The sequence below is a fragment of the Leptonychotes weddellii genome, chromosome 7, assembly GCF_054177405.1.
Source record: "Leptonychotes weddellii isolate Sample4059 chromosome 7, ASM5417740v2, whole genome shotgun sequence".
Taxonomy (NCBI): Eukaryota; Metazoa; Chordata; class Mammalia; order Carnivora; family Phocidae; genus Leptonychotes; species Leptonychotes weddellii.
Window position 1 is genome coordinate 30,525,474 of NC_138375.1, and position 25,891 is coordinate 30,551,364.

Below are 25,891 nucleotides of genomic sequence, written 5' to 3' on the forward strand. Positions count from 1 at the left end.
TCAATGACTAATTAATTATCTTTAATCCAAACTAATTGCAGTGGATTTCATCTGCATATAGAAGGAAAAAGATGGAAGAAATACCTAGAAGTCCTACAAGGGACCAACACGAAGCAGAACCAATTACCTTCTGCCATACTTCAAATGTCATAGGGGAAGAATAATCAATTTGCAAAGAAATAAAATACCTGCTACAAAGGACAATATGATGGCATTCTTTTCATAGTATTCTAAGATTCTAGTTAAGACAGTGTGTTACTGTTGAAAGAATAGAAAAATAGATTAAAGGAGCCAAATAGAGAACCTAGAAATAAACCCATGCAAATATAGCCAACTGCTCTTTGACAAAGGGGCCAAGGCAATACAATGTAGCAAAGATAGTCTTTTCAACAAATGGTCATCCACATACAAAAAATGAATCTAGACATAGACTTTACACCTCTCACAAAAGTTAACTCAGAATGTGTCATAGACCGAAATTTAAAATGCAAAACAATAAAACTCTTAGAAGAAAAATAGGGGAAAGTCTAGGTGATCTTGGGTTTGGTAATAGCTTTTTAGATACAACACTAAGAGCTTGACCCATGAAAAAAAAGACTGACAAGTCGGACTTCATTAAAATGAAAAACTTGTACTCTGCGAAAGACACTGTTAAGAGAAGGTAATGACAAGCCACAGACTGGGAGATAATATTTGCAAACCATGTATTTGTTAAAGGACTGGAATCCAAAATATACAAAGAACTCTTAAACTCAACATTAAGAAAACAAGCAATCCAATTATAAAATGTGCGAAGGATCTGAACATCCCTTATCAAAGAAGATATACAGATGGCAAACAGAAATTTGAAAAGGTGCTCAAAATCATATGTCATTAGGGAATTGCAAATGAAAACAATGAGATACCACTACCACAACTATTAGAGTGGCAAAAATCTCAAACAATGACAACACCAAATGCTGGTAAGGATGTGGAGCAACAATAACACCCATTCATTTTTGGTGGGAATGCAGAAATGGTACAGTCACTTTGGTAAATAGTTTGTCAGTTTCTTCCAAAGCTAAACATAAACTTATCATAAGATCCATCAATCATGCTCCTTGGCATTTACCCAAATGAGCTAAAAACTTATATTGACACAAAAATATGCACATGAATGTTTATAGCAGCTTTGTTTATAATTGCCAAAATTTGGAAGCAACCAAGAGATCCTTCAATAAGTGAATGAATAAACACTGTAGGATACCCAAACAATGGAGAATTATTAAGTGATAAAAAGAAATGAGCTATCAAGCTATGAAAAGACATGGAGGAAACATAACTGCATGTTGCTAAATGAAAGAAGTCAGTTTGAGAAAGACACAAACTTATGATTCCAACCAACGGACATCCTGGAACAGGCAAAACTATAGAGAAAATGAGAAGATCAGTGGTTGCCAGAGGTTCAGCGGGAGGGAGTGAGGGATGAATAGGTGGCATTTTTAGGGCAGTGAAACTATTCTGTATGATACTGTTATACAGATGGTGGATACATGACATTTTGCATTTGTCAAAACCCACTAAACTATTGGCACAAAGAGGGAAAGCTAAAGTAAACAATGGAATTAGTTAATATTAATATATCAAATTTAGCTCATAAATTGTAACAAATGCACACTAATACACAGTTAACAATGGGAGAAACTATGTGTTGGGGGGAAGCAGCAGAAGGGGGTAAATAGGAATTCTCTATATACTCTATGCAGTTTTTCTCTAAGCCTAAAACTACTATAAAAAATAAAGTCTAGTAAAAAATTGGTAAATAAATATTATATATTTTACATCAGTCCCTGCAATAAAGGTATCAACTTCACTTTCATATTTTCACTGTTTAGCTGTAAAAGAGCGGGCCATTGTGGAAAGAACAGGAAAGAGAATCAGACAGACCTGGTCTTAAATTCCCAGCTATACTATTTACCATCTACATGATATTTGGAAAATTGTTAAGATTTCTCTTAGCTGCTGTTTCTTTATGTGAAAAATAGACATCATATAGAATTTATAGGGTTATTACAGATATCAAATGTGATAATGTGCAAAATTACCTGGCATATATTAGGTACTACATAAATGTTAGTTACCATCTCTAGTTTTTAAAGACATTGTTTTGGAATCTGTCCTAAAATCTTAAGTCCTACAAAAAGTTGCTTTGCTGATTTTCAGAGTGGGAAGGACAGAATGCTTAATGCATTTAAAATATTACATTTTTATAGAATGAAGGAAATGAAAACAATTTTCATTCTCAATGAAACAGCATTTGACTGTTTTAGGGTGGAGAATATGATGATTATTATAGCCAATAGGAGATAGTGTTGAAAAAGAACAGTTCTTAAACCAGCTCTTCTGAACATAAGCAGCAATTTTTTTTTTAAAGATTTTATTTATTTATTTGAGACAGAGAGAATGAGAGACAGAGAGCATGAGAGGGAGGAGGGTCAGAGGGAGAAGCAGACTCCCTGCCGAGCTGGGAGCCCGATGCGGGACTCGATCCCGGGACTCCAGGATCATGACCTGAGCCGAAGGCAGTCGCTTAACCAACTGAGCCACCCAGGCGCCCATAAGCAGCAATTAATTGAGAAGGACAGCTGGTGGGTAAGGAAGAGAATAGAATCCCCACTGGGTTCTTCACTTAGAAATAAGCAACAGAATAAGAAGTTAAATCTATAAATGTTATCATCCTGTGTATAATGCCTGAGAAGACCTGCACATCATCAAAATTTAGATATTAGTGAGTAGTTTTATATGATGTGAATACAATCAAAACATGTTCTCTTCATAGCAGATGCTGGAAGATGAACTTTCTCCTGATTGAGCATCTTTTCCATCCCATACCCTACTTTCCTCTAAGATATCTAGGGCTGCTAAAGTCATAAGCCCAGACCTGAACATTAATATCTCCCCAGAAGCTGAAGCCCTCTCAGCGCTCAAGATTCTCTATTATTATATCATGATGATCATCGTAAGTGTCTAATATGACTACAATAGGTCAAGCATTGCTCAGATGTTAGGGATAATTAAAGTGAAATAGGAAATTGTCTGAAAGTTCCCTCAATTTGAAGAAAAATCCAGATTAATTTTTTTAAGTACTAAAAATTTACTTTGTTCTGAAAAGTTAAAAGAGATATAAATATTTAGATGAATGTATTAGTTTTACCAATGCTACAGTAACACATTACCACAAGCTTAGTGGCTTACCAAAACACAGATTTCCTGTCTCGTAATTCTGTAGGTCAGAAGTCTGAAATGGGTCTCACTTACTAAAATCAAGGTGTTGGGAGGGCTGTGTTACATTGTGGAACACCTAGGAAAGAATTCGTTTCCTTACCTTTAATATCTTCTAGAGGCTGCCCACATCCCTTGGCTCATAGCCTCTTTCCATCTTCAAAGCCAGCATGGCATGTCAAGTCCTCACACTGAATATTCTCATACTCTTCTGCCTCCCTCTTCTACTTTTAAGGACCCTTCTGGTTACATTGGGCTCATCTGAATAATCTAGGATAATCTCCCTTTCTTAACATCAGCTGATTAACAACCTTAATTCTAATTGCAACATTAATTTCCCTGCTATATAAAATAACATATTCACAGACTCTTTGAATTAGGATGTGGACATTTGGGTGGGGGGCACTGTTCTGTCCACAATAAATACCAAGTCAGAGTTGCTGCCCCTATCACCTCTAATAGCTCAGAACTTCATGGGAGCAGTGTAAATTACCTCATTAACTAGTTGGGGAGACTAGTGAAAAGGTCTTTCAGCAAGCCCTACTGTGAAATTCTTTCCACGGAAGTTTATGGCAGCAGGCAGGGGTGGACATAGCTCTCTGACATCACTTCGTATCTACTGATCTGCTTATACCTCCTAGTAAATTTAGTGCCTTGCTTTAACACTTTCTTTTTAAAAAAGACAGAAATGTTAAAATACAACTTTATTTTCAGGAGGCAGGTCTCTCTTTTGCATAGACATTGGGAGAGAGCAAAAAAATACAAGAAGACGTAGCAAACATTCTCACTAATTATCTGATGACAAATGAATTATGTTATTTATGGCTATAGATCTATTCCCAACTTCCTTAGAAATGCTTTAGTATGGAAACAATGAACATTCAAGAATCATCTCAGCCTGAGCTCTAAACAGTGACAATTTCAGAGACTAATAAAAGGAAAAGAATAAACAGAAATGTTTTGTTTCTCTTGGGACTGACCAAATGGGAATGGATTCCCTGGTCTCACAGACACACCCTTCTGAAGGCAGTAAAACCACAATATGTGAAGTCCTCACCCATCCCCAAGCCTGCCTATACCAGGAGATGGACAGGCTCAGGTCTGAAACATCCTTTATCAGTCAGAGAGTCTTAGAGGTGGGATATTAATAGGGTGAGCCCTTTTGGTTGAGTGGAGGAGATACTCATTGGGGTTTTCAAATATAGAATAATGAAGTTTTAAGATTTCTAACACAATGGTGTAATAAGCTTCTTAATTGCATTCAGGACAGAAGTTTTATGATTATGCAATCATTTTCCAATTCTCAGCCTTCTAAAATAAACATCTGGACAGGATTAAAATCCCCTGTGGGGAGAGACTGGGTGCCACTTTGCTATTTCTCGACAGTGTGCTTCAGGTCCTGGGCTCAATGGCACTTCTTCTCTGTACCGTCACTTTTATCCTTATGCAAAGATGACTCAGGAGAAATGTTACCCAGAGAACTCTCAAATTTTTTAATGTTTCATAGTTACCAATTTCCTCAATACTTGTCCTATCTGCCAATTTTCTGGACCCATCGCTAGTGATTCTGATTCTTAAGGTCTAGATGGGTACAGGGAATCGGCATCTTATCAGGTTTCCCGAGATAACTCTGGTCATGCCGTTTTCTAAGCACACTTTGAGAAACATGGCCTTAGTTCCCTGAGCCATTCTGGATGAGTGCTGTGTGCATCCACTTTGCACAGCTATCGTCATTAAGGAACACACTCTCACATCATACTGTGGGCCAATTAATCTGATTTCTCTAATCATGAATGTTCTAGTCGTTCACTCTCCAAAGTGGTGAGGGATTTCTCAGAAACCACTTTGGTTTTTGGAGAAGTGGAGTGACTGCATCAACACTGATTTTGTTTTCGTAATGTGGGCAGAGGACAAAATTAACCTTTTGTTTTCTGGTTTGAGTTAATCATTTGGTCCAAAAAAGAAAGCCATTAAAATACTCACTGTATCATTTTGTTTGATTACAAACCAAATAGATTTGGTAATTGAGATTTTGATGAATCTGGACAATTTCAATATCCACACTGGGGAAGTGTTTCAGGGGAGTTAAAGGAAGGAGTGAGAGTGGGAGATTATTCAAGACATTTTATTTTGTAGATACTTGCCACTATTTCTGACATCAACTCAAGCATTCTGCAAACAAGTGGCTCTTAACATTTTGGAGAGAGTCGTGTACTCCTTGGGGAATCTGATTGAAGATCCAAAGCCCTTCACCAGAAAGATGTATGTAGACATGCTTTCACACAAAAATTCTCAAACAACTTTAGGTATATTATGGACCCTCCCATCCCAAAAAGCTCATCCATATTTAGAACTTGGGTTCTGAGAAGATTGCCCTGTGCCCTCTCCCTTTTTACCACTATCACAGACTCTCTTGCATTAGTCTTTATGCATTATATAAATAAGAATTACCTGGGGTAATTGTTAAGCGTATGGATGTTGGCTTCCATCCTCAGATTGATTCAACAGATCTGGGGTCCAGCCTAGGACATTGCAGTTATTTTATGAGCCTCAGGTGATGATGATGCAGGTAATAAATGACCACAATTTGAGGAACAGTCAAAACTGAGAAGCTGGGCAGGTGGCTTGACTGGTACAAAAATATAGTAAAAACAAGCAGACCACTTCCCTCTACCTCATAGAAACCTGGGTAAAAAGAGTGGGGCTGGCTCTTCCCATTCCAGACCCTACTCTATCTACCCTTCTGTTCAGCTCAGCTGTCCTAAGACATTGTTTTCATTTTCCCCAAGGAAAATTCCCCACAATGCCCATTTTAACTTCATATTTTTTGCATAAAAGATTGAAAATGAGGGTGCGTAGGCAGAACATTTTTCTCTCACCCCGAATTCCCACAAGGGGCCGTGGGACCATTTCTCTTCAAGAGGACTTCCTTCTCCTGTGTTCATGGAGCTTTACTGCTTACAACTCAAAAGAGGTAAGGGCAGGGTGTATTGAGTAGAAAGGCTGCAGAGACTCTTCCTCACCAGCCTCTAGATTTTTCTAGACAGTAACTTGACTGGATATTTTAAAACAGTACAGAAGAACTTCTGTAGGTTGGCAGCAGCCATTGGTGAGAAATTCTCTACATTTGTTGAGAGTTTATTTGTGCCAGTGGACAAGAGTACTATAGAAGCAAACAAAGGCAGTTTAGATCCTGTCCTGCCTTAAAGGGCAGGCTCATCATTTGCCTTATTGATGTTTCAAAAGACTGGTCAGAATAAAATACAAACCTATCCATCCCACTCCAATCAAACAGGACATACAGCTGAAAATTCTGTCCAAATATCTCAAGATAATATTTTAAATTTTCCTTTCAGAGAACATATTGTTTCTATGGCACTGATCTCAGCTAACTTTCACAACACTAGCTTGTCAAACTTCCCTCTTTCATCCCTTACTATAAATAAAGATTGCTTTCAGATCTTATGCAAAGAAATGGAAGAGATTGACACATGTGGTCTGATGCAAGAGGACATTTCAGTGGCTCTCATCAAGGCAAAAGAAAAAAACAACCAAATTTGATGAGTCTTTTATTGTTGACTCAGTGAAGTGGTTCCCTTGGCAACTAACATGGGAGGTGAGAGAGCTGGAAGAGCTGAGAGCTCCTCTGCAACTTCACCCACAGCTGATTAAAAGGCTTTCAGACAAACAATGTTGATAAGCACAGGAACAGTGTCAAATGCGATGGTAGGGAGAAATAGTGGTGGCAGGTTGGGGGAAGCAAGACAACTGCTTAAGTGTCAACAAAATTTAAGTGAAATAAAACATATTGGAGGCACTGTTTCATTAACATTCAAATCAATTATATTCAATCAAATCTAATTATTATATGTTGTTGATTGTCTCCTAAGTGATTCCTTGATGTGAAAAGAACAGAATCTTCTTGATTAGAAAACAACTGACAAATATTTTATTAAAAACCTAATAAGACTTGCACTGTGGTAAAGCATGGAGTTTCAAAGAATAAAAAAGATACTTTGGGGTTTTGAAAAACTTGGATTGTTCTCAATTTCCAAGGGAAATGGTATGTGAGGTGTGGCATTCTCAACTTGGCATTGAAAAACTTGAACTCACTGCTGGCCTCTCATTAAGATGTTTCAGAGAACAAAAAAACAACAATAAAGTATAGATGTTTTGAGTTGTGTTAATAGAAATGGAAAATAAAATACTTGATGCCTCCATTACCCCAGTAGACATGAGAATTTGAATAGAAATTTTTTTCTTGCTTTTCCAGAACTTTTTTTTCACAAACTTCCCACCTAAATCTTAGTAAAGCTGTAATTTCTACAAATTCACATTCCACCTTGTTTCTTGACTGAAAGCATTGGCTGCACCCAGACAACTTCATCCTTGGAAATCTGCACCAACAACTCCATTTGTTGGGTTTCTGTAGAAATACAAAATGAAAAACAAAAAAAAAAGCATTGAGTTTAGTGAGTTAAAATAGGTTTCCTATATATAAAAACAAAATTCATTAAAGTGTAGATAGTTTTTGGTAGAATCTAATGTCATATTTGTGAAATCATAGTTACCTAGAGACTTATGTACAGCAGTATATGTTACAATTGTGTAAATTGTATAATAATACTGTAAAATTATACATGTCCAATGATACAAAATTGGATGAATAAATTATGACCTCTCCATTGTAGTTATTGAAAATCATGTTTGCAAATATCAAAGTATACAGAAACATGCTCAATATTTTATATATATGTATATATATCTATAAAAAAGAGTAAAAGAAGCAGATCATAAAATAGTATAAAAATAGGATATACATGACATATTTACTCAAAAAACATGGAAGGACATGCCATTTAAGATCTTATGTAGCAGTAATTATCTCTAAGTCATGGGATTATAGGTAAATTCTGTTTTTTACTTCATGTGATATCCAAATATTTGACAATGAGCACGTGCTATATTTGCCCATTTAAAAATTGAGGTTTTTTTTTTATTATTCATTTCTTTTTTTATTTGAGTATAGTTGACACACAATGTTACATTAGTTTCAGGTGTACAACTTAGGTGACAGGTTTATGCATTATGCTATGTTCACAACTGTAGCTCCCATCTGTCCTGATGCATTGCTATTACAATATCATTGATTATATTCCTTGTGCTGTGTCTTTTAGTCCTGTGACTTACTCATTCCTTAACTGGAAGCTAAGCTAAAGCTAAAGCTCCCCTTTAACCGTTTTGCTCAACCCCCACACACCACTCTGGCAACCATCAATTTGTTCTCTGTATTTATAGGCTTGCTTTTGCTTTTTTTTTTTTTTATTCCACTTATGAGTGGAATCATATGGTATTTGTCTTTCTCAGTCTGACTTATTTAACTTAGCATAATATCTTCTAGGTCCATCCATATGTCTCAAATAGCACAATAGCATCTTTTTTTATGGCTGTATAATACTCCATTGTGTTCATATGTCTGTGTGTGTGTGTATAGCATATCTTCTTTATCTATCATCTACTGATGGACACTTAGGTTGCATCCATATGTTGGCTATTGTAAATAATGCTGCAATAAATATAGGAGTGCACATATCTTTTTGAATTAGTGTTTTTGTTTCCGTTGGTTAAGTGCCCAATAGTGGAATTATTGGATCATATGCTGTTTCTATTTTTAATTTTTGAAGAACCTCCATTCTATTTTCCTGGTGGTTATACCAATTTACATCCTCCCCAACAGTGTATTAGGGTTCCTTTTGCTCCACATCCTTACCAATGCTTGTTATTTTTTGTCTTTTCTATTTTAGCTGTTCTAACAGGTTTAAGGTGATATCTCATCATGATTTGGATTTGCATTTCCCTAATGATTAGTGATGTTGAGCATCTTTTTATGTGTCTGTTGGCCATGTGTATATCTTCTTTGGAAAAAATGTCTATTTAGGTCCTCTGCCCATTTTTAAATTGAATTGTCTTTTGTTTGTTTTTGTTTTGTTTTGTTTTTTGGTGTTGAGTTGTAGAAGTTTTTTGGTTTTTTTACTTCAGATATTAACCCCATATCAAATATACTACTTGCAATTATCTTTTCCCAATCAGTAGGTTATCTTTTTGTTCTGTTAATGGTTTCCTTTGCCGTGCAAAAGCTTTTTATTTTGGCATAGTCCCAATATTTTTGCTTTTGTTATCCTTGCCTTCGGAGACTTATCTAGAAAAATGTCGCTACAGTTAGTGTCAGAGAAATTACTACCTGTGTTCTCTTCTAGGATTTTTATGGTTTCAGGTTTCACATTTAGGTCTTAATGCATTCTGAGTTTACTTTTGTGTATGGTGTTAAAAAGTGGTGCAGTTTTAGTCTTTTCCATGTAGCTATCCAGTTTTCCCAGCAACATTTATTGAAAAGACTGTCTTTTCCCTACTGTATATTCTAGCCTCCTTTGTCATAGATTAATTGACCAAATAAGCATGGGTTTATTTCTAGGCTGTCTGTTCTGTTCTATTGGTCTATGTGTCTATTTTTGTGCCAGCACCATTCTCTTTTGATTACTACAGCTTGTAGTACATCTTGAAATCTGGAATTGTGATACATCCAGCTTTGTTCTTTCTCAAGATTGTTTTGGCTATTTGGGGTCTTTCGTGATTCCATACAAATTTTAGTATTATTTGTCCTGGTTTTCTGAAAAATGCTGTTGGTATTTTGATAGGGATTGAATCTGTAGATTGCTTTGGATAATGTGGACATTTTAACAATATTTTCCCAATCCAGGAGCATGGAATATCTTTCCATTTGTGTCATCTTCAATTTCTTTCATCAGTGTTTTATAGTTTTCAGAGTACTGGTCTTTCACATCTTTGATTAAGTTTATTTCTAGGTATTTTATTCTTTTTGGTGTAATTGTAAATGGTGTTGTTTTCTTAATTTCTCTTTCAGCCACTTCATCATTAGAATATAGAAACACTACCAATTTGGGGGTATTAACTTTGTATCAGGCAAGTTTACTTATTTATTACTTCTCTTAATTTTTTAAAGGAGTCTTTAGGATTTTCTATGTATAGCATCATGTCATGTGCAAATAGTGACAGTTTAACTTCTTTACCAATACGGATAGCTCTTATTTCTTTTTCTGGTCTGATTGCTGTGGCTAGGACTTCCAGTACTATGTCGAAGAAAATTGGCCACAGTGGACATCCTTCTCTTGTTCCTGATCTTAAAGGAAAAACTCTAAGTTTTTTACCATTGAGTATGGTTTTAACTGTGGGTTTTTCATTTATGGCCTTTATTATGTTGAGATACGTTCCCCCTAACCCCACTTTGTTGAAAGTTTTTATGGTGAATGGATGTTGTATTTTGTCAAATGGTCTTTCTGCATCTGTTGAAATGATATGATTTTCATCTTTTGTTTTGTTCATGTGGTGTATGACACTGATTTGCACATACTGAACCATCCTTGCATCCCTGGAATAAATTCTAACTGATTGTAGTGAATGACCTTTTTAATATATAGTTGAATGTGGTTGGCTAATATTTTGTTGAGGATTTTTGCATCTATGTTCATCAGGCATATTGGCCTGTAATTTTCTTGTGTGTGTGTGTGTGGTGTCTTTGGTTTTGCTATCAGGGTAATGCTTGCCTCATCGAATGTATTTGGAAGCTTTCTTTCCTCTTCTATTTTTTAGAATAGTTTGAGAAGAATAGATATTAACTGTTCATTAAGTGTTTGGTAGAATTCACCTATGAATCCATCTGGTCCTAGATTTTCATTTTTTGATAGTTTCCTGACTACTGATTCAATTTGTTACTTGTAATCAGTTTGTTCAGATTTTCTATTTCTTCCTGGTTCTGTTTTGGCAGATTGTGTGTTTCTAGGAATTTATCCATTTCTTCTAGATTGTCCAATTTGTTGGTCTATAATTTTCCATTGTATTATCTTACAATTCTTTGTATTTCTGTGGTGTCAGTTGTTACTTCTTCTCTCTCATTTCTGATTTTATTTATTTGGGTCCTTTCTCTTTTTTTCCTTGATGAGTCTGGTTAAGGGTTGGTCAAGTTTGTTTACCTTTTCAAAGAACAAGTTCTTGGTTTTACTGTTTTTTTGTTTGTTTGTTTGTTTTTAGTTTCTGTCACTTATTTCTGCTCTGATCTTTGTTTCCTTTCTTCTACCCATCTTAGCCTTTGTTCTTCTCTTTCTACTTTCTTTAGGTATAACGTTATATTGTTTGTTTGAGCTTTTTCTTGTTTCTTATGGTAGGCTTGTATCTATTTACTTCCCTCTTAGAACTGCTTTTGCTGTGTCCCAAGGATTATGGACTGTTGTGTTTTCATTTCCATTTGTCTCCATATATTTTTTAAATTTTTTCTTTGATTGCCTTAATTGACCCCTTACTTATTTAGTATCATGTCATTTAGTGCCCATGTGTTTGCATTTTTTTCCTGTTTTATTTTCCTTGTGAAAAAACTGTTTTGATCAGAAAAGATGGATGGTATGATTTTGACCTTAAATTTACTGAAGCTTGTTTTGTGGCCTAATATGTGATTTATTCTGGAGAATGTTCCATGTGCTCTTGAAAAGAATGTGTATTCTGTTGTTTTGGGATGGAATGTTCCATATATATCTGTTATGTCCATTTGGTCCAATGTGTCATTCAAAGACATTGTTTCCTTGTTTTCTGTTGAGATTTTTCTGATATATATATCAGGGACACAAGTCCTTTATCAAATATGTGTTTTACAAATATTTCCTACCAGTTGATGGCTGTGTTTTTATTTTCATTTTCTTAATATTGTCTTTTAAAGAGCAAAAATTTTTAGTTTCCATGAAGTACACATCATGAACCTTTTTTGTGTGTGTGTGCTTGAGTGTTATATCTAAGAAATCAAACATACAGTGGAAGGGTATTCCATTGTGCTAGTTTTAGGGAAAAGCCTACAAAATCAACAGTTTATTCTTAAATTTTGTTAAATAACCTTATTTCAAGATAAAGTTCTATAAAATATTTTTTCCATAATTTAACAAATAACTCTGTTCCCCTTTTGAAAGTGAATTCACTTATTTATTTAATTATTTATTTATTTTTACATTGTTATATTAGTTTCAGGTGTACAATATAGTGATTCAACAATTCCATACATTACCTGGTGCTTATCACAAGTGCACTCATTAATCCCCATTACCTGTTTAATCCATCCCACCACCCACCTCCCCTCTGGTAACCATAAATTTGTTCTCTATAATTAAGAGTCTGAATAAAAAAGGGGGGGTGCCTGGGTAGCTCAGTCATTTGAGCATCCGACTCTTGGTTTTGGCTCAGGTCATGATCTCAGGGTTGTGGGATCAAGCCCTGCTCAGCAGGGATTCTGCTTGAGATTCTCTGTCTCTCCATCTGCCCCTCCCCCCATTCATACGCTCTCTCTCTCTCTCTCTAAAATATAAAAAATAAAACAGTCTGTTTCTTGGTTTATCTCTCTCTCTTTTTTCCCTTTGCTCATTTGTTTTATTTCTCAAATTCCATATATGAGTGAAATCATATGGCATTTGTCTTTCTCTGATTACTTATTTCTGTTAGCATAATGCTCTCTAGCTCCATCCACATTGTTGAAAACGGCAAGATTTCATTCTTTTTTATGGTTGAATAATATTCCACCATATATATGTATATATATGTATAATATATGTATGTATATACGTATATCTCACATCTTCTTTATCCATTCATCTATTTTTTGTTTTAAGTTTTTAAATTCTAGTTAGTTAACATACACTGTAATATTGGTTTCAGAAGTAGAATTTAGTGATTCATCACATACATATAACACCCAGGGCTTATCACACCAAGTGCCCTCCTTAATACCCATCACCCATTTAGCCCATCCCTGCCTACCTCCCTAAAAGTGAATTCACTTCAAGTGGCCTTTTTAAGAACCACTTCTTGGACAATGAAGACTTTTTGTACATGGAAAGAATCTAGTGAGGGATCTTTATGAGAAAGAATATGCATCACCAACAAGAGGGAGATTTTCTTGCCTTCCTGGCATCAATTCCAGGCCCTTCTGTCTCACAACACTAATATAAGCCTCACCATTTAGAAATACCTGTCACTATTAGGGAACTCACAACTCCTCCCCAATATACATGCAAACCTACAGTTTTGATTTAGTCAATTTGGTTGAGATGAAAAGGAAACATTTAATAGCCCATTAAAGCACTGAGAAGGAGTGTGGTTTTGAATCCACCAACATTCAAAAACATTTCTGGAAAATCATGGACTGGATTGTCCCTCCTGTATTAGGGCCATTTCCTAAAGTGCCTCAAAGCACTTTCAACACCCTAAGGCATTTGGCTCTGGAATTCTGGTGTTGGCAGGAAGCTCTTCATCCCATCTGCTCTTTCTACCACCTTCACATGGTGAATAATTAATAGTCTTCTTGATTTTTTTTGGAATAGAAGCCAAAATCAACACTAGAACAGAACAGATTGCTGGGCTCCACTCCTTTCTGGGAAAGCCCAGCAGAGGCTTCCACATGTTCCATGAAGACCTGACAGCATGGCTATAGGAATGCCATACATAGCCCAAACTGGCCCCCAAATGTGAGTTGGTTGCTTCTGAGGGCAGTGCGTGTCAGTATGTCAGCAAGGATGCTATACCTATCCCAAATAATGCATGAAACAAAGTTAAAGTTATATCTATCATGACTTTTGGTTTTCATTATTCCACAGACAATAGCAATTTAGTCAAATAGTAAGGCTACATTTTCAAGGCAAGTACTTGTTTTACTTTTCTCCAACTCTTTATTTGGAAAATGCTCAAATTTACAAAAATGTTGGAAGACTAGTACAATGAACATTCAAATACACTTTGCCTACATTCACCAATTTGCTGCATTTGCACTGTCTCTCTCTTTCTCACATCTTTCCTCTCTCTTTCTCTCTTCTTCTCATTCTCTCCCAAACTACTTAAAAGTAAGTTGCACTTTTAGTCTCATTAAGGTTAAGGGCATTTTTTAAAAAGAACCATAATTCCATTATGACATCTAATTTTTCTCAAAGATTCAACCTAGTTGTAAAAATTATTCAGCTGTTTTTGTCTTTTTAATTTTAATTTAGAATAGTCCCCCTGCTTTTTGGTTTTGTTTTTCATGATACTGACTTAAAAAAAAAAGTACAGGCCAGTTGTAGAATGTCCAACATTTTGGATTTGTCTAATTGCTTTCTCATGTTTAGATTCAGGTTGAACATTTCTGACAAGATTAATTTATAGGAGATATTGTATATTTAATGCATAACATCAAAGGACATACAATGAATGCCAGATTGAACTACTACTATTAATGCTAAATTAATTACTTGGTTAAGGTGATGAGCATTAGCTCTTTTTATTTAAAATTATATCTAATAAGCACTGAGTAATGTATAGAACTGTTGAATCATGGTATTATACACCTGAAACTAATATAATACTGTGTGTTAATTATACTTGAATAAAAAAAGTTTTATCTAGTAAATGATCTATGAGTGATACTTTGCAACTGTGTGAGTATCCTATTTCCTACAAACCCACATCCCAATTTTAGCATTTTTTGATGATATTTACCTAGATAAGCTATTACACTGGAGATGGCAAAATGGCTAATCCTATCTATTAACTGGAATTTTCCTCAAAAGACGAACCACTCTTCCTCCATTCCTATCCCTTTTGAATATCATAGTAGATTCATGAGTTATTTTAAAATTTAATGGATTATAATATATTACTATCTCTATACTTTTTGATCCTCCAGCTATATCAAATTTGGCCAAGAGGAGCCCCTTTCAGTATGCTCCTCTGTTGTTTTGATATTACCCCCATTAGTCTTTGAGCAGTCCTTTGCTTTCTGGATCAAGAAGCTATCCCATGCTCACTGTAGCTTTTTCTTGTCCCCTATCTGGAATCAGCCAATTCTCCAAATGCTCAGTTCCTTTTATTAGGGAGTGGTATTTAAAAACTAATATCTGAGTAATTTGTATTTTCCCTGTTACTGGGATACCATTGTTTCTAGGCTATTCTAATGGACAGAACTAGGAAGTATACTTTTAAAATGACTTCATGTTGATATTTCTAGTTCAAATTTAGCATTACATCATTTTTTTCCTAGCTTTTTAAATGTTATATTTGTACTTTTTCTCTCATAGTGAGAATTTTGATTTCTTATAGTAATATATTTACCTATTTGTCATCTTATGTCATAAATTCAACAGTTTAAGAATTAATATAGTATTACAACTAACAATAAACCTATTAGGTAAAGGTTAACATTGCCTTTTCTCTTAGAATTGGTCCCACTAGGACTTTATAATTAAGACACTATTTCCAAAGGTGCTTGAATTAATTCCGCTTCCTGAATGACTATATTATCAATTTAATAGGCAGTTAGATTCATTTGTTTCTCTTTGTATTCAGTTTTAGAATTTGCTTTTTTTTCTAAAAATATTTTAATGAAAAAGCTATCTTCCTTTTTTTTAAAGATTTTTTAATTATTTATTTGAGAGAGAGAGCAAGCAAGAAGCAAGAGAGAGCACAAGCAGGGTGAAAGGCAAAAGGAGAAGAAGACTCCCTGCTGAGCAGGGAGCCCGATGTGGGACTCTATCCCAGGACTCCAGGATCATGACCTGAGCTGAAAGCAGAGGCTTAACCAGCTGAGCCCCCCAGGCATACAGAAAATGTTATCTTTCTGTAAACATTTCATTATACTACAAATGAAACATCTGAATCCATTACAGACCACCTCTTAAATCTTAAAAACCAGGATAAAACATTGAAATTTAAAAGTAATCTTGAATATTATATAGGCTAACAATCCTTACATCACCCCTGCATTAACTTGAGAATTACTCAACTACTTATGACATCAGTTACTGGAACTCCAAGATACTGTCCTTAACTAGAAATGTTTCAAGTTGTGACTTAAATAGTGGAACTCTTAAAAACAAGTTTATTTCAGTTGTTCAGATTCTTAACAAATTATCTTTATTACCCAATTTTCTTCAAGATTTCAGTATGTATCAGGTTTTTTGAAAAAAATGTAGCCTGGGAAACGGTAACATGTGAGACAGCTTGACAAGATCAGTTGAAAAGTTTGTCTCAACCATTTCCCCCTCCTTTGAACTTCTGTATATATATATATATATTTTTTTTTAACTGGTGCTATGACTGAAGAGCACATTTTTCAGGAATGACAGTGGAACTACCTTTAAATAAAATCACTTTATTTCATAAGAAATGAGATGGACCATAAAGAAAGAACAATGCCTTTAAAAAAAAATGTTTCCTATCTTAATTTCACACTAAAACCACTTTGTAAAGAAAATTTATCATTAAAGGGCTAATACCTTCTTCAACACTTCATTCTATGTGTAGAAATTCAGTCTTGATTTAGGTACAGAAACAGAGCCAACCAGTCATTTTCTGAGAATAAACTCTGGCAAACTAAAGGGTTTGCTTTTTTAAATCTTTTTATTTTAGCCGTATTTTTTGAATATATAGAACATTTACATAGCTCAAATTACAAACTATATTAAAAAATTCTTTACCCTTCTACTATTCCCATTTACACCCAATTGGTAACCATTTTCCGTCCTTCCTATGTTGTTGGGGTTTTTTATTTGCAAAAACAAGCAAACGTGTGATAATTTTTTATCCCTTCTTTCTATTTACCCCTTTTTCTTACACAAAATGTAGCATACTACAATTGACCCTTGAGCAGCATGGGTTTGACCTGCACAGGTCCACTTATATGTGGATTTTTTCAATAAATACACTACAGTAGGGTAAATGTATTTTCTCTTCCTTATGATTTTCTTAACATTTTCTTTTATCTAGCTTATTTCAACTTAAGAAAATAGCATATAATATATATAACACAAAATACGTGTTAATCGACTCTCTTGTGTCATTGGTAAGGCTTCTGGTTAACTGTAGGTTGTTAGTAGTTAAGTTCTGGGGAGTCAAAAGTTACACTTGGATTTTTGACCATGCAGGGATTGGCACCCCTAACCCCCATGTTGTTCAAGAGTCAACTATATATACACCATGATTTTTCACTTAAAATACATCCCAAAAATCATTCCGTGTTAGTTTATGGACATGTTCTTCATTATTATTTATGGCTTCGTAGAAATCCATTGTGTAGATATATCACAGCTTATTCTACTCTTTTCCACAAATAGGCATTTTGGTTATTTTTCATTTTGCTATTGCTAACAATTTAATATTGAATAATACCCATTTTCCTTTTATATGTAGAGACATATCCTCAGGAAAAATTTCTAGAAGTGAAATTGCTCAGGACTATGAGCTTCACAAGTTGTTCCTGTGTTTTTCTCCCCCTCTTCGGTGGGATGGCTAAAATGGGCTGGAGTTGGGATATTTCCCTTGCTCCACGTCACTTAGGCTCTGATTAGCTAGTTTCTCCTGAGGGCAGGCCTTGTTAGGAACAAAGTGCTCTGGCATATTTCCAAATGTTTCCTTTTCCCTTCCCTCTGCCAGAAGCTTGAGGGGATTTTTCTTTGATACTTACTAGGAGAACCTGGTCAAGCTCCAGGAGGTAAATCTCACAAAACTGTGGCTGCCTACTTATAACTGAGTCTTCCTGGCTTTTTTTTTTTTTTTTCTTCCTGGCTTTTTAATTCTCAAAGTTGTCCATATTGGGACTTCACAATTCATCAATTACAACTCAGACTGTAAGCCCTTATCCCTAATACAAAGCTACTTGGTTTTATAGCTTTATGTTAAGTATTAAAATCAAGTTGTATAAACCCTTCAACTTATTTTTCTTTTTTTTCAGAATTGATTTAGCATCTTAAGGCCCTTTGCATTTTCATATACATTTTGGGATCAGCATGTCAATTTCTATTTAAAAAGTCTCTGAAATTTTTATTTGAATTGTTTTGAATCTATAAATCAATTTGGGGAAAATGTATATCCTAATGATATTAAGTGCTCCAATCCATGAACCAGGTATATCTCTCTATTTAGATCTTTATTAATTCTCTCAGTAATATTTTCTAGATTTTTAAATAAAAATATAGTTAACAGTAATATTTTGTAATTTTTAATGCAGAAGTTTTACATATCTTTTATAAAATTTAATCCTAAGTACTTTATGTTTTATAACTGTAAGTAGCATTTTATTGCATTTTTCAACTGTTTGCTGATACAGAAATGGAATCATTTTGTATAATGACTTCCTACCCTACAAACTTGCTAAATTTATACTGTTGATTGCTATCTCTAGATCTGCCAATTTTTGCTTCATGAAATTTAAAGCTCTGTTGTTTGAAGTATACATATTTAAGATTGTTGATTTTTCCTAATGATTCCATTTTATCATTATTAAATGGCACTCTGTCCTTCTTAAAACTCTTGGTCTTGATGTCTACTTTGGTATTAATATAACCACCAAGTTTCCTCCTGCCTTCTATATATTTGTGTCTTTAAATGTATGTATGTATGTTATGTATGTATGTATCTTAAAGAGAATAAAAAAGACAAATTATTTTTGAAAAATCAAATTGATATCTTTAAATTTAAAACTTGTCTCTTTTAGGCAGAAATCGAATTTGATTTGTCTTTTTTATCCAGTCTGACAATTTCTGCCTGTTAATTGGAGTGTTTAGACCATTAATGTTTGATGTAATTATTGATATGATTTGGTTTATATCTATCATCTTGATATTTGTTTTTCATTTGTCCATTTTGTTTCTCTTTTGTTTCTTTTCTATGTTCTTTTGTGTTTATGCAATTTTTTTCATTTCACATTTTATTTCCTTTGTTGAATTATTATCTATATCTGTTTTTATTATTTTTTAGTGGTTGCTCTAGGGTTAATAATATATGTCTGGGGGCGCCTGAGTGGCTCAGTCGTTAAGCGTCTGCCTTCGGCTCAGGTCATGATCTCAGGGTCCTGGGTTTGAGCCCCACATCAGGCTCCCTGCTCAGCAGGAAGCCTGCTTCTCCCTCTCCCACTCCCCCTGCTTGTGTTCCCTCTCTCGCTGTGTCTCTCTCTGTCAAATAAATAAAAAATCTTTAAAATATATATATATATATGTCTGAACTTATCCAAGTCTATTTATAGTCAATACTGAACTATTTCGTACTCACAACTCCCAGTTCAGAAATGCAGTAACCTTAAACAATATAATTTCATTTACACAACCCATCACAGAATTTCTGGTGTCTCAGCTAAGTGACTGTGCTGTTAACAAGGTGTTGTAGCTGTCTTTCCACTCCTGCTGGGCCAGGACTCCAAAGTCCCTAGCACTGCTGGGCCACTAGTAGTATCTGTTTTATTCTCCACCCTTTGGTAAGCCTCATGTCTAGCACAGCCCTTGGCCAAGGACTTGTGCAGAACTCCCCAGTCCAATCTCCATGAAAACTTCTGGGGTGCTGCTCTGTGCAGTCCCCTCTTCTCTGGTGCCTGCCCTGCAGATTCCAGCCACTTCAGCTTCCTCAAGTCAGCAGGACCATCTTGCTCTGCTAACTCCATTTCACTGGCTTCAGTACAGAAATTCTCAAGCAGGGAGGTAGGGTTAATATGAGGCTTCCCTTGTCAGTTTCTCTTCTTTCAGAGATTGTAGTCTTTCACAGACTGTTGTCCAGTTTCCTATGTACACTGGGGGAGGGCTAGCTCAGTATCTATTAGATTTACTCAAAACCAAGAAGTTTTAGGCACTTTTATAATGAAAAGAATATGTTTCAGGGTACAAGCTCATGACATCTATAAGTTAGAAACTTGTAGAGTTTATCTTCACTTTGCTTTTTATAGAATTTATCTGTTTGAGAGTCTCTAGTAGTTTAACTGGAGTTTAAGAAGATATTGTACAGGTTCTTGAGGCATTCTGGAAGAATTTAACTTCATTTTATGTATTCTGAACATTTCAGAATTCTCCACAGTTTCCCTCTGCTTGCTTCGCCTCTTTGGCCTTCTTCATTCTCTTTCCTATGCGTCTTCACTTTCTCTCTCTTTTTAAAAAAATTTAATACATACTTGTATAGGAGATCTTATGGGCCCAAAATTCTGGGGGGCTTGGTGGGTATTAACTCACTTAATTTTTGAGTGCAGTGAGTAAAGCAAAGGGGAGTAGTGGATGCAAGGCAAGTGAGCGTGCCTTACCACTTGTTTTCCTTCTGGAAAATTAGGGGAATTGTTTGTCTTGCTCTCTTGTTTGTCTGGTCTTTCTTAAGCTATTAGAAAAAAAACCTTTGTTATGTTTGTTTTGGAGAAATGTAGAACAATTATGCACAGCTTTTTAGGTGAATTGTTAGGCAATTAACTCCCCTTTTTGTTTCCCTTCACTCCGTAGAGACTGGAAGAAGTTTTTGCCCTTCCTCATATTATGTGATTAATTTTAATACAGGAAGAAACTCTGCCAAATATTCTGTTTCAGAAAACTTTCAAATGAGGCAGATCTGGTAAGCTAAATTTCAGCTCAAGTAATAGTTACTTAGAAAAGAAAAAATTTTTTTAAATATAGTACTGATTTACTAACTGCTTCTAAGAGCCTGTCTGGATTTATTTATATTTTAGTTTTTCTGGCTCTGGAATAGTTTTTCTGGCTCTTTTGTGGCAGTCAAAATGCCACAAAAGAAGTACAAAAACATGACTTTCAGTGTCCAAACAATGTGGTCTAAAAAGTAAAGCAAATTGAGGGAAAAAAAACAAAACACAACATTACCTCTGTTCTCTCTTATGTTCCACAGTTAAAACATCCAGTGCCTTCATGTTTTTCCTTTATCAGGACAATGCTCTCTTCAGAGAATCTGGCACCTTAGTTCTCAAAGGCCAGAGTGATGGAAAATCATTTGACCTACAGCAGCAAGGATACCAAACTGTAAGAGGACACGGGGAGCCAGCATTCCAGTCTTGACTTTGGCCTTTGCAGTGCAGACCTTCCCAAATGGCAGTGCCAAATGTTTAACTTTTTACCATGAATATAAAACCTCATTCCTGGCCCATGCATATTGCTATGAGACCTTCATAAATCAATTAACAGGCGTATCTCACCCCAGGTAAAATGGAAAATCTTTCTTATATGAGACCCTGGTCAGAAGGTGGCCTCCCTCTTTCCTGGACTGGAATTTGTATTTGTCTGCCAAAGCTACTGTGGCTATTTGAGAGCCAGATTAGGCCCTCACAGGGAAGTTGGGGTCATTGTTCACATCAAATGCCACCTCAGGGCCTACACTCACACTTCTCCCTCTGTCTGGAACACTTATCCTCACTCCTCATGACTAACCACTTATCCTCAGACTTCCATTTCAAGGTTACATCTTCATAGGTGTTTTCATCAATCACCCAATATAAATGGATTCTCTAGACACATTCTCTTATAATTCTTATGTTCTTGTCCTTCAAGGCATTTATCTCACTATGCTAGTATGTCATTTATCTCTGTTTATTGCTTGTTTCATCTACTGAATCCTGTGCTCCATGAAGCCAGGAATCATTTCTTTTTTTTTTTTTTAAGATTTTATTTATTTATTTGACAGACAGAGGCATAGTGAGAGAGGGAACACAAACAGGGGGAGTGGGAGAGGGAGAAGCAGGCTTCCCGCCGAGCAGGGAGCCCGATGTGGGGCTCGATCCCAGGACCCTGAGATCATGACCTGAGCCGAAGGCAGATGCTTAATGACTGAGCCACCCAGGTGCCCCGCCAGGAATCATTTCTATCTGACCAACCACAACAAACACAGTCTCTAGTATAGAGCCTGGCTCATAGTGGGCATTCAGTATATATTTGTTGAGTAAATCAATGAACCACCTTTCCTCTACCCACACCCCCACAGAGGACTCTGGCAGCCACATGGAGAGAGCTGCAGCAACCAAACATGGAGTGGGGGGTGTACAAATTCATCTTATCCAAAATTATGCAGAGGATTCACAAAAGCACCCTGAGGCAAGAGTCAGAAATATGCAGGGTGAATCATGAAAAGTGAGGTCTCTGCCCCCTACAACCAAATAAGGAAACCAGAACGTACACAGGGCATATTTAACTAGGCACCTTATAGAAATCCAGGGCAAAGGGCAGGGCTCTTGTTGCTTATTTTACAAATTGAGGTTTTTAAAAATTTATATACCAGTGTTAATAATCTACCTCCCTGTGGGTAGGATGATGAAAGTAATTAGCACAGGGAAAAGTAACACCAAAGAAAGTCAGCTTATTGGAATAAGAGCTTTCAGAGCAAGGGTACAGAATAAAGCATTTGACACCATCTCTCAGGCAACTGCAGAAATACTTGTCTGAGTAGGCTTAAGTGAAAACTGAGTATTCAACTAAAAGGAATGTATTCAACAAGAATATCACACCAGCTTTCCAGGGTAACAGAGTTCTTTTGGAACCAATATACATACCTTTAATTCTAATCTGGGGATGGCAAAGAAATTGTATCTGATGGGCTAAGTCTAAGTCCATTGGCAGTGGCTGCCCAGAGTACTAGACTGTGACAAATTCTAAGGCTGAGTCTGGGCTCAGTGAGGAAATGAGCTATGCCCAGGTAGTAATGTCTGATGGGCAGAGAATAGGGATTAAAACTAATCGGGCGCCTGGGTGGCTCAGTTGGTTGAGCGACTGCCTTCGGCTCAGGTCATGATCCTGGAGTCCCTGGATCGAGTCCCGCATCGGGCTCCCTGCTCGGCAGGGAGTCTGCTTCTCCCTCTCCCACTCCCTGTTTGTGTTCCCTCTCTCGCTGTGTCTTTCTCTGTCAAATAAATAAATAAAATCTTTAAAAAAAAAAAAAAAAAACTAATCATGCCATGTTGCTGTCATTACCATTAAACTAAAAACAACAGCAACAAAAGTTTTATTAATTGGGATTTTGATTCAGACTCTAGGTAGGGCTGACATGATGGCCAACTTGAGGGAAATAACATCAAGCAGGAAGAGTCTAGAGGTATCATTATTAACATCACACCCGAAGAGGTGCAATTTTCCCCCATCCCATAAGGAACCATCTTCATTCAAGGTCCATGGCCTTCAGAATACCCCCTTTTCTGACCCTTTCTTGGAGCTGCCTTTTACCTGTGCGATCCTTGCTTCCCACCTAGACCAACTAGCCCATTCTATGGTCTTCTGCAAACTCTTAGTGTAACTGTACACAGAACACTGCTGTGCTGGACCTTGGATAAATAATCACAAGGGAATATTGACTCAGATAACTCCTATCCTTAAATTCTAAATTCTTTGATTCCAGGACTTTCATACCTCTAAGATAGATTACATTTAAGAAGTGTGGAAGTCTCTCCATTTTTTTCATCAAGAAACCTGGGAAACCCCATAATCTAATTCTAACAGGAGCTGAGTCACAGAAAGACTTTTTATAATACTAAACAGAAAATCATCTACAGCAACAGGGCTCAGTTTATAATTCCTAGTCCCAAGATCAGGCAACTGGACTAGTCATAGTTTTTAGGAAAATACATTTCTTGATTTATAAATAAAAATTTTAAAAGCTAATAAGGAAACAAAAAAAAGCAAAGATTTTTTTCATATGTGATTTTGTTTTATTTGATTTTTTTTTTGTTAAATATAAAAGAGTATTTACAGAAGTTGAAAAAAATTTTGGTCCTCTTTAAATTATATCCCCAAGGGATATCTTCATCTTGTAGGGATATATTCACCCTTCTTTTCTAGATAAGCCGTTGAACAATGTCCCATAGACCTTTACAGTCACTTTCTGCATTATAGTCCTCCTATGACATAAACAAGTCAAACCCAAATCTTGGTAGAGGGAAAACAGAAATCATCTGTCATATTGAGGGCATTAAATCACACTCTTCTAAATTTCTCCTAAATTTCCCATTAATGAGGTAAAAGTTAAGGCACTGACATAGAAATTTGCATAAAGTTGATAAGGTTCATATTTATTATTTTTAAAAAATATTTTCCCTTAAAATCTGACAAAATGTTTTGTGGACTTAGTAACGTATAGTATAGTAGAGTGCGGTATAATATAGCTATGTTACTAATTACACTTACCTATGCCTGTGATTTAAACTCTTGTGCATCTCCATTGTCTGTACAGATTAAAGTTCAAGTTTTTTTAAATAGCTTACAAAACCCAACTTAATCTGTTATTTCCTATCTCCCTAACTTCATCTCCCTTTATCCTTTTACCTGTGATCTCCAAAAGTACCAAATTGCTAGCACTCACCAGCACACTGGCCTTTCCTTGCACCCTTAACTTTGGCCATGTAGCCTCTGCCTGAAATTGCCTGTCCTCCCTTCATTGCTTGGTAATTTCAATTTATCCTTACCAGGCTCCTCCTTATACCATATCCCCATTTATGCAGAGGTAGGTGCTTCTCTTTTACTTCATAAATGCTGAGTTTTCATATCTATCATTATGGAAATAATTGTTAGCATTTTACATGTAGTCTCTCCATCTGGAAAGTAGGCACCAAGGGGCACCTGGGTGGCTCGGTCCTTAAGCATCTGCCTTCCGCTCAGGTCGTGATCCCGGGGTCCTGGGATTGAGCCCCGCGTCGGGCTCCCTGCTCGGCGGGTAGCCTGCTTCTCCCTCTCCCACTCCCCCTGCTTGTGTTCTGCTCTCGCTGTGTCTCTCTCTGTCAAATAAAGAAATAAAATCTTAAAAAAAAAAAGAAAGAAAGAAAGTAGGCGCTTGCAGGGCCGTGAACGCTTGTTCCACTTTGTGTACTCAGTTGCTACGTCAGTGGCAGTGTTTGGCCCATCAGAGGCCCACACATACGTGGCTGGGTGATAAATTAATCAATGGAGGACATTCATCATCTCAGATAATGAAGGAGAAAGGTGCACAGTAACTGTAATGCTCTGTGATGAGCAACACACACACACACAAAAGCCAAAACAAAAAGCTACAAATTCGACGTTTACTTACTTATGACTGGAGAGCTCATATTACAAATAGGATGAGTGAATCTCCACGCAGATTGAAGAAGAGAATTGAAGCTGGTTTAGTGTCACTTCTGCTTCTTGATTCACTCTCCTCTTCTCCCCAGTGTAGCCACGGTGCCATCCTCTCTTCCCTAGTTCCTTCCCTGATAACCAGATCATCCTTCCACAGTCACCTCTGCTCACAGATACTGTTCTGTCCTCTCAACTTTTAAAGCATTTTCAGTCTACACTACTGACTTGGCATTTTAAACGTGACCTGTACCCACAGGCAGTTTGTCTGTGTCCTGTTTTTTCTATTAGGTCGTAAGTTCTTGGAGACTAGAAACCATGCTTCTTTTTTCCCCTTTTAATTCCAGCAGTGTGTCTTGCACGTGGAAAGTGTCTTACACAACATGTAGTACATTATGTAACAACGCGGGAGCAACAGAGCTTGAATTGAAAATCGGGAAACCTGAATTGAGAACCCAAGCTTTCACTTAAAAGCTTTCACTTAGGGCGCCTGGGTGGCTCAGTTGGTTGGGCGACTGCCTTCCGCTCAGGTCATGATCCTGGAGTCCCGGGATCGAGTCCCACGTCGGGCTCCCCGCTCAGCAGGGAGTCTGCTTCTCCCTCTGACCCTCCCCCCTCTCATGCTCTCTCTCTCTATCTCATTCTCTCTCTCAAATAAATAAATAAAATCTTTAAAAAAAAAAAGCTTTCACTTAAAAGCTTTGTGACTGTGGGAAACTTACTTA

At 36.3% G+C, this 25,891-nt stretch overlaps 1 long non-coding RNA gene across 1 annotated transcript; it reads right to left on the reverse strand.

Moving 5' to 3' along the window:
• Positions 1–6,002: 6,002 nt before the first annotated feature.
• LOC145722569 (uncharacterized) lies at positions 6,003–25,587 on the reverse strand. Its single transcript, XR_014146909.1, has 3 exons — positions 25,141–25,587; positions 20,961–21,092; positions 6,003–7,687 (listed from the first exon to the last, which is right to left on the reverse strand). It is a non-coding gene; the product is annotated as an uncharacterized LOC145722569 (long non-coding RNA).
• Positions 25,588–25,891: the final 304 nt, after the last annotated feature.